The sequence below is a fragment of the Mixophyes fleayi genome, chromosome 1 (assembly GCF_038048845.1).
Source record: "Mixophyes fleayi isolate aMixFle1 chromosome 1, aMixFle1.hap1, whole genome shotgun sequence".
Classification (NCBI taxonomy): domain Eukaryota; kingdom Metazoa; phylum Chordata; class Amphibia; order Anura; family Limnodynastidae; genus Mixophyes; species Mixophyes fleayi.
Window position 1 is genome coordinate 293,320,637 of NC_134402.1, and position 11,957 is coordinate 293,332,593.

The window sequence follows — 11,957 nt, forward strand, 5'->3', positions numbered from 1 at the left end:
CTAATATTTATGGGCTTGACTGACTATATATATATATATATATATATATATATATATATATATACACACACACACACACATACATACATATATATATATATATATATATATACACACACATATATATACACACACACACATATATATATATATATACATGCATATATACATACATTATATATATATATATATATATATATATATATATATATATTTATATATATATATATATATATATATATATACACACATATATATATATATATATATATATATACATATATACATACAATATACATATATATATATACACACATACAATATACATATATACATACAATATACATACATATATATATATATATATATATATATATATACATACATACATACAATATACATACATATATATATATATATATATACATATATACATACAATATACATATATATATATATATACACATACAATATACATATATACATACAATATACATACATATATATATATATATATATATATATACATACAATATACATACATACATATATATATATTTACATTTATTATATATTAGAGATGGGCGGGCTCGGTTCTCCGAGATCCGAACCCACCCGAACTTTGCCTATCCGAGTACCGAGCCGAGCAGGCTCGATACTCTCCCGCCTGTTCGGAATCGAAATTGAGGCAAAACATCATCATGATGTAGTCGGATCTCGGAGCTCGGTTCTTGCGAGATTTGAAAAGCATAAATACCCGCCTCCACAGCAATCCATCGCCATTTGACAGAGGGAGAGAGCAGGGTTAGGTCACAGGCTGTATTAGAGCAGGTACAGAGCAATAATTGTACACCTTATTGTTTGTATTATTATTTAAATTCTATTCTATTCACTTCTATTATTATTACCAATTCTATTAGCAATTGTTAGAGCAGGAAGAGAGGAGGATAGAGGAGTCTTTTTTTTCAATATTTTGCACTACATGTGCTTTGGGGTATCCCATATTCCCCAGTGTGAAACAATAATTTTTCTGGCTGTCAAAAGTCATATTTAGCAGCAGTATCTATACAATTTTTTGCAGTACAAGTGCTTTGGGGTGTCCGATATTCCCCAGTGTGAAACACTAATTTTTCTGGCTGCCAAAAGTCATATTTAGCAGTATCTATCTATACAATATTTTGCACTACAAGTGGTTTGGGGTGTCCCATATTCCCCAGTGTGAAACACTAATTTTTCTGGATGTCAAAGTCATATTTAGCAGCAGTATTTATCCAATATTTTGCACTACAAGTGCTTTGGTGTGTCCCATATTCCAAAGTGTGAAAGCACTAATTTTTCTGGCTGTCAAAAGTCATATTTATCAGCAGTATCTATACAATTTTTTGCACTACAAGTGCTTTGGGTGTCCCATATTCCCCAGTGTGAAACACTATTTTTTCTGTCTGCCAAAAGTCATATTTAGCAGCAGTATTTATACAATATTTTGCACTACAAGTGCTTTGGGGTGTCCCATATTCCCCAGTGTGAAAAACTAATTTTTCTGGCTGCCAAAAGTCATATTTAGCAGTATCTATCTATACAATATTTTGCACTACAAGTGGTTTGGGCTCATTAAAGTGGAATCAAAGCAGTTCAAATATAAGCAGAATCAGCAAGCAGGTGCTGGCACCAGTCCTGATGGTAGTGTTCCCAGTACGTCATCTGGTAAAGCCTATGTAAAAGTACATAGTCTTTTTAAATCAGGGAAAAAAACACACCGAAAAAAATAAGTATATTTATAAATATAAGTGTAGGGTGCAATCTACCCTCAAATAGGAAATGGACTCGGGGCATTTCTATATCATGTACAGTCTTGAAAGGCTGCTGTTTTGGCAATTTCTCAATAAGGGCAGGATGTCATACACAGACTGACCCCAAACTGGCTTTGTCCATTTCAATTTATATTGTACAATCTATAACGGCTGAATTTTTGACTATTTTCTACAAGTGGAGGGGGGCATATAGAGACAGAAAGCTAACTGCCTTTGTCCATTTCTTTAGATATTTAACTATAAGTGTAGGGTGTAATATACACCCAAAGACCATGGCTGTATTACCAATATGCATAGATGGAAGAATTAATGACCACCTACCAGGAATTAAACTATTTTTTTTATAATTTATTAGCTTTACAATTACATTACTTATCCAAGAAACAGGTGCAGCACTAAATTTGGTCATTTTATGCCCAAAAACATTGATTTTTAAACAAAATTGCAAAACAAAACCAAACAAAACCAAAGCCAAAACACGCAAGGGTGTTTTGGCAAAACCAAAACCAAAACCAAAACACGACGGTATTCCAGATCCAAAACCAAAACCAAAACACGGGGGTCAGTGAGCATCTCTAATATATATATATATACATACATATATATTTATACATACATATATATATATATATAAAAACAAATATACATGCATATATATATATACATACATATATACATACATATATATACACATATATATACATATATATATATTTATATATATATATATATATATATATATATATATATATATATATACATACACACAACAGATACCAAAAAATGGGGCGCTCAACCCACTTCTGTATACAATAGACAAAGTAAAAAAGTTTTAGTATACACAAAAAGTCCAGTTTGCAGACGGCAGCCAATCCTTAAAAACAGAGGGTGAGTCCGGAATATCTATAAGGCAAAAAAAGGACAGGGGCGCCACATAGTGTATTACCGCAATACAATATTATAAAAGAAGTATGAGCAGTGTGATGAAGTGGAGTCACACTGGAAACAAGATATATTGTGAACAGAGATAAAAAGCATAACCAGTGTAATGATTGAAATAGACACTCATGTGCAACACTGTCCACGATCCCAGATATAAACACCACTGAAAGTGATAATTCTGCGTACCAGATAGAGCCTCAAAAAATATATTTTCACGCAAATGATGGTATCTTCAACAGTAATATCTTCAATCAAAAACACTCTTCATAGATGGGGGATCCATAATAGACAGCTGGAACCTCAGATCCACATACAAATAAAAATTGTTATAGTGTAATACTGTATATCACAGAATTATTAATAAAACGGTAAGTATCAAACTTACATAAAACCACATGTAAAGTGCATATAAAGGTATCTTTGGGTACTCATCTAGGAAGTGGTCAGATTTGGGGTATATGAAATACACAGTTCTCAATGAATCTCCACAATGGTCCTATTCAAGTCGTACCACGATATCCAATAGAGAAATAAAGTTCAGTCCTCAACGCATTTCGTCCATATACATCTGGACTTCATCAGGAGGTAGAATATATCTGGGATCGTAGACAGTGTTGCACATGAGTGTCTATTTCAATCATTACACTGGTAATATATCTTGTTTCCAGTGTGACTCCACTTCATCACACTGTTCATACTTCTTTTATAATATTGTATTGCGGTAATACACTATGTGGCGCCCCTGTCCTTTTTTTGCCATATCTATATCTATATATATATATATATATATATATATATATATATATATATATATATATATATACACATACATATATACAAGCATATTTATATATATACTTATTTATATATATATATATATATACATATACATATATATATATATATATATATATATATATATACACATACATACACATATATATATATATATATACATATTGTTGCAAAAGCCTGCTACTGCTGAAGCACACGCGAACAACTTCTTCCTTTTTTTTTGTTTTATTGTCAGGATGGTAAATGTTTTGACACCGTACAGATTTCACAGCAATACTTGGAGACCCTAAACGCTAGCTAGACATAGCTCAGCTCTCTCAAGACCAGCCAGCTTACCCAGCGTTGATCTCAGTGCACAAATGATATAAACAAGCTTTTATACATGATACTCCTCCCCCAGCCTTAGCTTGATGGACAGGTGACACACCCACATTCTCTTTAAAAGGAAACGCCCATCACTGGCTCTGTAATTCAAACAGACACACCCTGTCTGTTTGCTGAGAGGAAGGATTTCAACTCATGTAAGTTAAACCAAATTTAAACTATTGCTTTTCATACATAGGTCTTTACATTCAATCTAGGTGCATTACTGCACAAATGTTTTACTCTACTTCCCTGCTTTCTCTGCATATTGCCAGCTAAATGCCTCCTTTTGTTACTATATATATATATATATATATATATATATATATAAACACATGTATATATATATATATATATATATATATATATATATATATATATATATATAGATAGATATATATATATATATATATATATATATATATATATATATATATTTATAAAAAAGAATGGACAATGCACAAGTGTGATTTGGGTCTTCCTTTGTATATCGTATGAGGGACCTGCCATTTAGTCATTGTGACTACAATTGAGATAGGCTGTAAAAGTTTATATATCTGGTACGCATACATCCTCACTATTGTATTCGGGTGATGCATTTTATTCTCTGGTTTTTTCTTCACTGGTGACACGGTCCTATTGTGGAACTTTGTGTGATTCCATTTTACATTATTGTACTACACTATTGTGCGCATCCTCCTCCATTCTTTTTTATAGGTTTTTTCCATGCTACACCGCTTGGCATAAGAAGGATTGGCAGCCGCTTGCACATGGGAAGTGTGTTTTTTGAGAAGAACATAGACTTTATGCTGGACTTTTAATACTGATTGGTGATTTGCTATGAGCGCCATTTTTTGTATCTTATGTTTGTGATATATATATATTTATATATATATATATATATATATATATATATATGCATTTGGCAGCACGGCGGCTTAGTGGTTAGCACTTCTGCCACACAGCACTAGGGTCATGAGTTCAATTCCCAAACATTGTCTTATCTGTGTGAAGTTTGTATGTTCTCCCCATATTTGTATGGGTTTCCTCCCACAATCCAAAACCATACTAGTAGGTTAATTGCTTGCTATCAAATTGACCTTAGTCTCTTTGTCTGTGTGTGTGTTAGGGAATTTAGACTGTATGCTCCAATGGGGCAGGGACTGATGTGAGTTCTCTGTACAGCGTTGCAGAATTAGTGGTGCTATATAAATAACTGATGATGTTGCATATAAATATTCTATGAATATATAATGAGGGGTTTGGTTGTTCTCTTTTTTAACCTGCATATCAAAAGTAGAAAAATGAACAAACCTATCTTGTCAGAAATAATGTATAATATATGTAGTAACTATGATAGCTATTAGTAATTATAATTCATTCAAAGAAAAAGTCAGTGCTACAATTGTGTTGGTTAAATATTTGCCGATCAATTTCAAGATCTATTTCAGCCAGCTTAGCTCTCATGCCCTCTAGTGGAAAACATACTACTTTGATGCATCCATAGACCATGGTTATGCTTGGATTTTATAGAAAAAGAAAGAAACAGTCAAACATTGAAACATTTTTCTATTCAATCAAAATGTATGCTAAATATAATAAATGATGCACAGAATGTATGCACAATATTATAGTTCATATACATTTGTGTATTCCTGTTTTATACAAAAATTTGGCTGAAAATTCTAGTTAATTAAAATACTTTGCACAACTTATTAACTTACTGACAGTGTAAGAAAAATGGCATATTTGTTTCAATCCCCAAGAACCTTCTAGCACAGGATGATACTCATGTAGCAAAAATTAACAATAGATACTTACACACACAGAAAGCAAATACCAAAGTACAATGGACCCTTATTTGAATGTACAAATAGAACTTTTATTAACCTGACACTTTTTGAACTTAAACTCTACGTGAAAATACAAACTAATTAGTATATCAACTTTGCCCTTGTTTATACAGTTGAAGCTTAATTAAAATATTGATTCTAAACTTGTTCTCTTTCTGTAGTAGATGAAGAGCTATATTTATGAGTCTGACTGAATTCTGTGTGAAAAAGTGATTATAATTTGTGATGCCTAACTATTGTATGATACATATACCGATCAGCCACAATATCAAACCACTGAGAAGTGAAGTGAACAACATTGATTATCTCTTTACAATGGCACCTGACAAAGGGTTATATAAATTAGGCAGAAATTGAACAGTCAGTTCTTGAAGTTGATGTGTTGTAAGCAGGAAAAATGGGCAAGTTTAAGGATGTGAGCGACTTTGACAAGGGCCAAATTGTGATGGCTAGATGACTGGGTCAGAGTATCTCCAAAATGGCAGGTCTTTGGGGTGTTCCAGGTATGCAGTGGTTAGTACCTACCAAAAAGAGTCCAAGGAAGAACAACCGACAACAGGCTCATGGGCATCCAAGGCTCATTGATGCATATGGTGAGCGAAGGCTAGACCGTCTAATCCAATCCCACAGAAGTGCTACTGTAGCAAAAATCTCTGAAAAAGTTAATGCTGGCTATGGGGCTGCGTAGCTACAGATCATTCAGAGTGCCTATGCTGACTCCTGTGCAGCATAGGCACTCTGACAACAAATACTAGTGTTGTACAATGGCATACATTTAATAAGCTATTCTATTCGGAAATTGTGTGTGTGATGAAGTCAAGTCCTCATTATAGATGATATTAAGGGGGTGATAACCATGGTTTCCAAATTCACATGAATGTTTGAGATGTTTCCATATCTACTGTCACAAGGGGATCCATTCTAAATAGTTTGTTCATTCTAGGTAAAACAGGTGTCCATGGCAGATTAAATGAATGCAAACAAGAATCAATTACAGGTTGGTTAGTTGTGGTTATATATACATATATGTCCTTATGTTTATCAAAGCATTTAGGACCTGACTCATTAGGGAAATATGAATGCAACCCGAGCCCCGTGGGGGAGCTGAGTATTTCCCCCACAGAGTTTTATTATTTGTACTAAAGTAATGTGGTTAAAATAGGTTTGTGTGGTTTATTTAAATCTTACTTTGTGGAACTACATGGCTCAACAGGTCCTGGGTGTCAGGGCATGCTGGCATTTGTGGTTCTCCAAGTGCCAGCAGGCCCTGGCTGCCATGGGTATGCTGGTGCTTGCGCTGGCTGCCATGGGTATGCTGATGCTTGTAGACCCTACTTCATAGGAAATCCAGCCCTGTGCTGAACAGCTGGGGTTGGTTTGACATTATGGTAGAGGGAACCCTGTCGCGTGTCCTCCAGCTATAGTGCCAACAACCCTGGCTGGTTGGCCTAGTGCCGGTTTCTATGAAATCGGGGGGATCCCATGCTTTTTCCTCCCAGATATGGCAGCAACTAGCACTAGGGTTAATACTGTCTATTTGCGACCCCACACATTTCTTTTTCTATTTTTATACAGTTATAGAGCCAGTGGTTCAGGTGGCTGTAATGTTACCTGACCTGCTGGCTAAATTAGACTAGCCCTATAGCTGGAGAAAGAGATACGGCCGAAAAAGAAGTTTACTCCCATGGCTGTAAAGCTTGCTACAGCTGTGGCTGCATGTGCTCGAGTTGCCCACACTATACATTCACTATAGCCACACACCCCTTCCTCACCCTGATTACTCCCACATAACATAGGCGGCAGTAAGTGTCCCTTGCGCTCATCAGCACACGGAACAAGCCTGCATTAATGGCTGTATCTGCTGGTTCTGGGCATGTGCAGAGTGATTTTGCGTTTGATATGCTCAAAATTGCCAAATACATGCCCTAATGAATCCGGCCTTTAGATTTGTTGCCAAGAACACAAAAGACAATAGATTGAAAGATGTAGATTTGTTAAGAAAAATGTAAGTGGTTATGCTCTGTATTTAACACTAAAGAGAAAATGGAGCCTTCCTACCATATGTAATAAGAGTAGACTGCTAGTGAGCATTCTCTAAAACAGTTAGATGACAAATGTAGATACAGGTGATTAAGCTTTTCAGGGTCAAAATACCAAAAATGTAATTTTTCAAGCCCCTTTTCATTGCACTGTATATTGTTAGCCATAGTCTTGCCATGTGAAAAATAAGTGACCAATCTTAAATAAGTTGATGCTCAGGATATTTTCCATTTTGTATAACAAAGCATATTATGCTTATCTTCATGTAGTAGTTTATATAGATGAGATTATGTTTTCAATATTGATCCACCAGGAGAGCTGACCAATCTCTTAAAACCTGTTAAGCACAATGAATTTGAGGACCCTAGGCTGCATTTTCAGTGGTTTAGGGCTAGATTTACTAAGCTGCAGGTTTGAAAAAGTGGGGATGTTGCCTATAGCAACCAATCAAATTCTAGCTGTCATTTTGCAGAAAGTACTAAATATATGAAAGCTAGAATCTGATTGGTTGCTATAGGCAACATCCCCACTTTTTCAAACCCGCAGCTTAGTAAATCTAGCCCTTAGTGTCTAACAGTAGATTCTAATGAGAGAGGGATTTGAAATTTATCTTGTAAATCATCCCATGAAAGCATATGAAGTAGATTGAATATTTAGATGATTCCTCTTGCAGTCGAGGGAAATATGGATTCACTTCACTTTTGCAAGAGCACATAATCAGGGGATCTTATGTTCTGAATTTAGGGTAGCTTTAATTTCGTCCAATTGTTTGGAAACTTTGTCTAATAATGGGGAACATATTAAATACATGAGACTGGTGTCACGATCTGCCCTCAGCTTATGCATTACATGCTGCTTTGCATGGCAGCTCCTGCCCTTTGTGTCCTATTATTGTATTGTATTGCAGCAGTACCTCTGATTACCAGAGGTGCTGCTATTATGCCTTTCTTGTTTGCCTTAGGGGTTAACTTGTTCACCAATTATCCCATGCACCTGAGTGTGGTTTTCCCTTTATATACCTGTCACTCCCAGCACACAGGGCTGGTTATTGTTGTTCCATCCTGTGATGTCCTTTCCTGTTGTCCAATCCTGATGTAATTTCCTGTTGTCCTTACCTGATTGTTTCTGGACATTCATGCTACTTTCTGCATCAGCTGGAACCTGGTATTTTTCACTGCTCCTTATTACCTGTTGTTAATACCTACCCTCTGCTACCCTGCATTACCGTTTACCTGGTTGTTTCTGGACATTCATGCTACTTTCTGCATCAGCTGGAACCTGGTATTTATCACTGCTCCTTATTACCTGTTGTTAATACCTCTCTGCAAATAAACACAGAGTGTTTTCACCAAATTCGTGACTCCTAGCTGTACTTCTGTTTGAGATCCGTGACAGTATAACCAGCCTAAAAAACAGCTTTGGAGTCAGGTGGAAGTTTTGTTTTATTCTGGGACTTTTTTGCTGCAATCAAGTTTTCATTTGTCTTTTGCAACATGTCTGTTTTACCAATCATGGAATTACCACTGCTACAAAGCTTACAAATGGACATTATATTGCTATGCTCCCAGCTGGCTAAATTTTCCACTTTGCTTTTGGACCCACTTAGGAGACTATCAGAGACTGTTTCACTGAAATCTAATACTGTTGATTTGACCCAGCCAACTCTGTCTGCTGCTGAATCCGTGCCGCCAACACCTTGCAATAATACCATGTCAAATTTGCATTTAACTAACAACTGCAGTTTAACTAATGCCCGGTTCACAAGTGGGCCACGCCCCCATCTGACCGAAGTGGAGCGACCGCGCAGAATAACCAACAAACTGTGTCTCTACTGTGCCAGCAATGCACATTTCTTGCAGGACTGTCCTGTCCGTAGACCACGTCAGTTTACTGAACCATCTCCTGTTGTTTCCTCTCGGCACTCCAAATCTGTTTATGCTCCAGCATTCCTGTTCTCTGCGAAGAGACCCAATCTGCCAGCTCCAGCCGCCTGTCCTGAGGCACCCACTCCCTCTGTCTCCTGTGCCGAGGTGCCAGCCTCTGTCTCCTGTGCCGAGGTGCCAGCCTCTGTCTCCTGTGCCGAGGTGCCAGCCTCTGTCTCCTGTGCCGAGGTGCCAGCCTCTGTCTCCTGTGCCGAGGTGCCAGCCTCTGTCTCCTGTGCCAAGGTGCCAGCCTCTGTCTCCTGTGCCGAGGTGCCAGCCTCTGTCTCCTGTGCCGAGGTGCCAGCCTCTGTCTCCTGTGCCGAGGTGCCAGCCTCTGTCTCCTGTGCCGAGGTGCCAGCCTCTGTCTCCTGTGGCGAGGTGCCAGCCTCTGTCTCCTGTGGCGAGGTGCCAGCCTCTGCCTCCAGCTCTGAGGTCACATCATCTGCCTCCAGCTCTGAGGTCACATCATCTGCCTCCAGCTCTGAGGTCACATCATCTGCCTCCAGCTTGGAGCCTGCTGCCACTGTGTCTGGTCCCGAGCCTGCTGCCACTGTGTCCAGTTCCGAGCCTGCTGCCACTGTGTCCAGTTCCGTGCCTGCTGCCACTGTGTCCAGTTCCGTGCCTGCTGCCACTGTGTCCAGTTCCGTGCCTGCTGCCACTGTGTCCAGTTCCGTGCCTGCTGCCACTGTGTCCAGTTCCGAGCCTGCTGCCACTGTGTCCAGTTCCGAGCCTGCTGCCACTGTGTCCAGTTCCGAGCCTGCTGCCACTGTGTCCAGTTCCGAGCCTGCTGCCACTGTGTCCAGTTCCGAGTCTTCAGCCGCTTTCTCTGTTCCTGAGCTCCAGTCTACTCCAGAGGGGGCACTGCCCTTCCAGTCTGCTCCAGAGGGGGCGCTGCCCTTCCAGTCTGCTCCAGAGGGGGTCCTGTCCCTCCAGTCTGCTCCAGAAGAGTTGCCAGTCTATACGGTCCAGCCCGAGTTGCCAGTCTATACGGTCCAGCCCGAGTTGCCAGTCTATACGGTCCAGCCTGAGTTGCCAGTCCATGCGGTCCAGCTCGAGTTGCCAGTCCATGCGGTCCAGCTCGAGTTGCCAGTCCATGCGGTCCAGCCCGAGTTGCCAGTCCATGCGGTCCAGCCCGAGTTGCCAGTCCATGCGGCCCAGCCCGAGTTGCCAGTCCATGCGGCCCAGCCCGAGTTGCCAGTCCATGCGATTCAGCCCGAGTTACCACTTGGTGCTGTCTGCCCTCAGGCTTCTCAAAGTGCTGTCTGCCCTCAGGCTTCTCAAAGTGCTGTCTGCCCTCAGGCTTCTCAAAGTGCTGTCTGCCCTCAGGCTTCTCAAAGTGCTGTCTGCCCTCAGGCTTCTCAAAGTGCTGGCAAGTCTGCCGCCCAGTCCGGGCCCGCTCCCAAGTCTGCCGCCCAGTCCGGGCCCGCTCCCAAGTCTGCCGCCCAGTCCGGGCCTGCTGCCAAGCCTGCCACCCAGTCCGGGTCTCCTGTCGGGCCTGCTGCCAAGTCTGAACCGTCACCTTTCTTTGAGGGGCATCCGTCCCAACTTAATGCCCTTCTGAGGTTATTTGCTTCAAAGATCCCCTCCACACCAAGCCTTGTTAGTAGCCCTAAGAGACAGGTGTTATTTCTAATATCCCATTTTAGGGGAGAGGCATTAGATTGGGCAAACCCATTTATTGAGACGGATCACCCCATTTTATCGGACTTTCAATCCTTTATTGAGGCAGTTTTCAACAAGTTCGTAGCTGTCCCTGCTATACCATCTTGCAGGGCCTCTGCAATATCACCAGTACCACCCATCTCACCTGGCCAAGAGATACCTTTGTGCTCCACTCAGTTGGCTCAGGCCCCAATTCCGAGAAAGTCCCGTAAGAGAGGAGGACGTAAGAGGAGAGGAGGTTCTGCAGTTCTTGAACTGGCAACTGGCATGGTCTCCTTTGCCTTTCCGCCCTTGGACGAGGACTTTTCTGCCGGGCCCCCAATTCTGGACTATGATTCCGATGAATTCAGACATTTCTGGTAATTAGGCGTCTGGAATCCGCCCTTAAGGGAGGGGGTACTGTCACGATCTGCCCTCAGCTTATGCATTACATGCTGCTTTGCATGGCAGCTCCTGCCCTTTGTGTCCTATTATTGTATTGTATTGCAGCAGTACCTCTGATTACCAGAGGTGCTGCTATTATGCCTTTTTTGTTTGCCTTAGGGGTTAACTTGTTCACCAATTATCCC